This window comes from Homarus americanus, unplaced genomic scaffold (genome assembly GCF_018991925.1).
Source record: "Homarus americanus isolate GMGI-L3 unplaced genomic scaffold, GMGI_Hamer_2.0 scaffold40856, whole genome shotgun sequence".
NCBI classification, from domain to species: Eukaryota; Metazoa; Arthropoda; class Malacostraca; order Decapoda; family Nephropidae; genus Homarus; species Homarus americanus.
The window spans coordinates 8268056-8274474 of record NW_024734615.1 but is presented as its reverse complement, the minus strand read 5'-3'; positions in this window follow the sequence as shown (position 1 = coordinate 8274474).

Genomic DNA, 6419 nt, shown 5'->3' with positions numbered 1-6419 from the left:
AGTCAACTGTAACCTCTACCACACCACTGAGTACATACTGTACCCCCACACTGAGTCACTGCACTCCACACCACTGTCAACATCTACCACACCCACTGAGTTCACCAGCCATCTACCACACCCCACTGAGTTCACTGTACTCTACCCACCCACTAGTTCATACATCTCCCACCCACTAGTCATCTGGCCTCTACCACACCCACTGAGTTCTCTAACCTCTACCACACACACTGAGTTCACAATCTCTACCACCACCCCAGTGATACATGCTCACAACCTCTACCACACCCACTGAGTTCACTGTATCTCTACCACACCCACTGGTACATCTGTAACCTCTACCACCCCACTGAGTTCACTGTAACCTCTACCACACCCACTGAGTTCACTTGCAACCTCCTCACCCCACTGAGTACATCTGTAACCTCTACCACACCCACTGAGTTCACTTTAATCTCTACCACCACACCCACTGAATTCACCTCTACCACACCCACTGAGTTCACTGTCTCTCCACACCACTGTTCGCACTCCACCACCCACTGAGTTCCTGTAATCTACCACCACACCCACTGAGTTCACTGTAATCTCTACCACACCCAGTGAGTTCACTGTAACTCTACCCCACACACCCACCAAGTTCACTGTAACCTCTACCACACCCACTGAGTTCACTGTATCACCCACTGAGTTCACTGTAACTTACCACCCAGTGAGTTCCTGTAATCTCTACCACACACCCACTGAGTTCACTGTAACCTCTACCACACCAGTAGTACATGCACCTCTCACACACACCACTGAGTTCACTGTATCTCACCACCACCCAACCTCACCACCCACTGAGTACATACTGTAACCTCTACCACCACACACCACTGAGTTCACTGTAACCTCACCACACCCACTAAGTTCACTGTAACACTCTACCACACCCAGTGAGTACATACTGTAACCTCTACCACACCCACTGAGTTAACAATCTCACACCCACTGGTACATCACCACACTCCACCACTGAGTTCACTGTAACCTCTACCACACCCACTGAGTTCATATGACACTCCACCACACCCAGTGAGTACATACTGTAACCTCTACCACCCACTGAGTTCACTGCTAATCTCACCACACCCACTGTTCACTGTAACCTCTACCACACACCCACTGAGTTCACTGTAACCTCTACCACACCCACTGAGTTCACTGTAACCTCTACCACACCCACTGAGTTCACTTGATCTCTACCACCCACTGAGTTCACTGTAACCTCTACCACACCCACTGAGTTCACTGTAATCTCTACCACCCCACTGAGTACATACTGCAACCTCTACCACACCCACTGAGTTCACTGTAACTCTACCACACCCACTGAGTTCACTGTATCTCTACCACACCCAGTGAGTACATACTGTAACCTCTACCCACACCCACTGAGTTCACTGTAATCTCTACCACACCCACTGAGTACATACTGTAACCTCTACCACACCCACTGAGTTCATCAACCCCACCACCCACTGAGTTCACTGAACCCCCACTCCCACCCCAGTGAGTACACACTGTAATCCTACCACACCCACTGAGTTCACTTAACCCCACCACACCCACTGAGTTCACTGTAATCTCTACCACACCCACTGAGTTCACTGTAATCTCTACCACACCCACTGAGTTCACTGTAACTCTACCACACCCACTGAGTTCACTAACTCTACCACACCCACTGAGTTCACTGTAACCCCTACCACACCCACTGAGTTCACTGTAATCTCTACCACACCCACTGAGTTCACTGTAACTCTACTCACACCACCCACTGAGTTCACTGTAATCTCTACCACACCCACTGAGTTCACTGTAACTCTACCACACCCACTGAGTTCACTGTAATCTCTACCACACCCACTGAGTCACTGTACCTCTCCCACACCCAGTGAGTACATACTGTAACCTCTACCACACCCACTGAGTTCACTGTAACCTCTACACCCACTGAGTTCACTGTAACCTCTACCACACCCAGTGAGAATGCACGTAACCCCAACCACACCCACTGAGTTCACTGTAACTCCCACACACCCACTAAGTTCACTGTAACCCCACCACACCCAGTGAGTACATCTGTAACCTACCACACCCATTGAGTTCACTGTGACCTCTACCACACCCACTGAGTCATCACTGTAACCCCACTACCACCCACTGAGTTCACTGTAACCCCTACCACACCCACTGAGTTCACTGTAACCCCACCACACCCAGCTTAGTACATACATGCAACCTCTACCACACCCACTGAGTTCACTGTAATCTCTACACACCCACTGAGTTCACTGTAACCCTACACACCCACTGAGTTCACTGTAATCTCTACCACACCCACTGAGTTCACTGTAACTCTCTACCACACCCACTGAGTTCACTGTAATCTCTACCACACCCACTGAGTTCACTGTAATCCTACCACACCCACTGAGTTCACTGTAATCTCTACCACACCCACTGAGTTCACTGTAACTTACCACACCCACTGAGATCAATCTCTCTACCACACCCACTGAGTTCACTGTAATCTCTACCACACCACTGAGTTCACTGTAATCTCTACCACACCACTGAGTTCACTGTAACCTCACCACACCCACTGAGTATATTACTGTAACCCTACCACACACAGTGAGTGCACATCAACCCTGACCACACCCACTGAGTTCACTGTAACCTCTACCACACCCACTGAGCACATACTGTAAACTCTCACCACACACAGTGAGCACTGTAACCTCTACCACACCCATCAGTACATACTGTAACCTCTACCACACACAGTGAGTACACTGTAACCTCTACCACACCCAGTGAGTACATTCTGTAACATCTACCACACCCGCTGAGTACACTATAACCCTAACCACACCCACTGAGTATAATGTAACTCTACCACTCCCACTGAGTACATACTGCAACCTCACCCACATCCACTGAGTTCACTGTAACCCCACACCCACTGAGTTCACTGTAATCTCACCACACCCACTGAGTTCACTGTAACCTCTACCACACCAGGAGTACACTGTAACCTCTACCACACCACTGAGTTCACTGTAATCTCTACCACACCCACTGAGTTCACTGTAACATCTACCACACCCAGTGAGCATACTGTAACTCTACCACACCCACTGTTCACTGTAATCTCTACCACACACCTGAGTTCACTGTAATCTCTACCACAACCCACCAAGTTTACTGTAACCTCACCACACCAATGAGTTCACTGTAATCCCCACACCTACTGAGTTCACTGTAACCTCTACCACACCCACTGAGTTCACTGTAACCTCTACCACACCCACTGAGTTCACTGTAACTTACCACACCCACTGAGTTCACTGTAATCTCTACCACACCCACTGAGTTCACTGTAACCCCATCACACCCACTGAGTTCACTGAAATCACCACACCCACTGAGTTCACTGTAATCCCACACACCACTGAGTTCACTGTAATCTCTACCACACCCACTAAGTTCACTGTAATCTCACTACACCCACTGAGTTCACTGTACCTGTACCACTGAGTTCACTGTAACCTCTACCACACCACTGAGTTCACTGTAACCTCTACCACCCCCACTGAGTTCACTGTAATCTCACCACACCGACTGAGTTCATCAACCCCACCACACCCACTGAGTACATACTGTAACCCCACCACACACAGTGAGTACACTGCACTGACCACACCCACTGAGTACATACTGTAACCTCTACCACACACAGTGAGTGCACTGTAACCTCCACCACACCCACTGAGTTCACTGTAACCTCTACCACCCCCACTGAGTTCACTGTAATCTCTACCACACCGACTGAGTTCACTGTAACCTCTACCACACCCACTGAGTACATACTGTAACCTCACCACACACAGTGAGTACACTGTAACCCTGACCACACCCACTGAGTACATACTGTACTCCACCACACACAGTGAGTGCACTGTAACCTCCACCACACCCACTGAGTACACGTAACCTCTACCACACCCACTGAGTACAATGTAACCTCTACCACACCCACTGAGTACATACTGTAACCTCTACCACACAGGAGTGCACCTGTAACCCCCACCACACCCACTGAGTACACTGTAACTTCGACCACACCCACTGAGTACATACTGTAACTCTACCACACACAGTGAGTACATCAAACCTCTACCACACACAGTAGTGTACACTGTAACCTCGACCACACCCAGTGAGTACATACTGTAACATCTACCACAACCCGCTGAGTACACTATGACCAACCACATCACTGAGTACAATATAACCTCTACCACACCCACTGAGTTCACTGTAACCTCTTCCACATCCACTGAGTTCACTGTAACATCTACCACACCCACTGAGTTCGCTGTAATCTCTACCACACCCACTGAGTACATACTGTAACCTGTACCACATCCACTGAGTCACTGTAACCTCTTCCAGACCCACTGAGTTCACTGTAACATCTACCACACCCACTGAGTTCACTGTAATTCTACCACACCCACTGAATTCATCAACCTCTACCACACCCACTGAGTTCACTGTAATCTCTACCACCCCCACTGAGCACACTGCAACCTCTACCACATCCACTGAGTTCACTGTAACCTCTACACACCCAATGAGTTCACTGTAACTCTACCACACCCAGTGAGTACATACTGTAACCCTACCACACCCACTGAGTTCACTGTAACTCTACCACACCCACTGAGTACATACTGTAACCCCACCACACCCACTAAGTTCACTGTACCTCTACCACACCCACTGAGTTCACTGTAACTCTACCTCACCCAGTGAGTACATACTGTAACCCCACCCCACCCACTGAGTTCACTTTAATCTCTACCACACCCACTGAGTTCACTGTAATCTCTACCACACCCACTGAGTTCATGAATCTCTACCAACACCCACGAGTTCACTGTAACCCCCACCACACCCACTGAGTTCATTAACTCTACCACACCCACTGAGTTCACTGTAACCCCTACCACACCCACTGAGTTCACTGTAATCTCACCACACCCACTGAGTTCACTGTAATCTCTACCACACCCACTGGAGTTCACTGTAACTCATCCCACCCACTGAGTTCACTTTAATCTCACCACACCCACTGAGTTCACTGTAACTCCCACTCCACCCACTGAGTTCACTGTAATCTCTACCACACCCACTGAGTTCACTGTAATCTCTACCACACCCACTGAGTTCACTGTAATCTCTACCACACCCACTGAGTTCACTGTAATCTCACCACACCCACTGAGTTCACTGTAATCTCACACACCCACTGAGTTCACTGTAATCTCTACCACACCCACTGAGTTCACTGTAACTCTACCACACCCACTGAGTTCACTGTACCCCACACCCACTGAGTTCACTGTAACCTCTACCACACCACTGAGTTCATCAATCTCTACCACACCCACTGAGTTCACTGTAATCTCTACCACACCCACTGAGTTCACTGTAATCTCTACCACACCCACTGAGTTCACTGTAACCTCTACCACACCCAGTGAGTACATACTGTAACCTCTACCACACCCACTGAGTTCACTGTAATTCTACCATCCACTGAGTACATACTGTTACTTACCACACCCACTGAGTTCACTGTAATCTCTACCACACCCAGTGAGTAATACTGTAACCTCTACCACACCCACTGAGTACAATGTAACCTCTACCACACCCACTTGTACATACTGTAACCCTACCACACACAGTGAGTACACTGTAACTCGACCACACCCACTGAGTTCACTGTAACCCCACCACACCCACTGAGCACATACTGTAACCTCTACCACACACAGTGAGTACACTGTAACCTCGACCACACCCACTGAGTACATACTGTAACCTCTACGCACAGTGAGTACACTGTAACCTCGACCACACCCAGTGAGTACATTCTGTAACATCTACCACACCTGCTGAGTACACTATACCTCAACCACACCCACTGAGTACAATGTAACCCCTACCATTCCCACTGAGTACATACTGTAACCCTACCACACCCACTGAGTACAATGTAACCTATACACACCCACTGAGTACATACTGTAACCACACACACAGTGAGTACACTGTAACCTCGACCACACCCAGTGAGTACATACTGTAACATCTACCACACCTGAGTACAGTATAACCTCAACCACCTCACTGATACAATATAACCCCTACCACACCCACTGAGTACATATTGTACCTCTACCACACACAGTGAGTACACTATAACCTCGACCACACCCAGTGAGAAATACTGTAACCTCTACCACACCCACTGAGTACAATGTAACCTCTACCACACCCACTGAGTACATACTGTA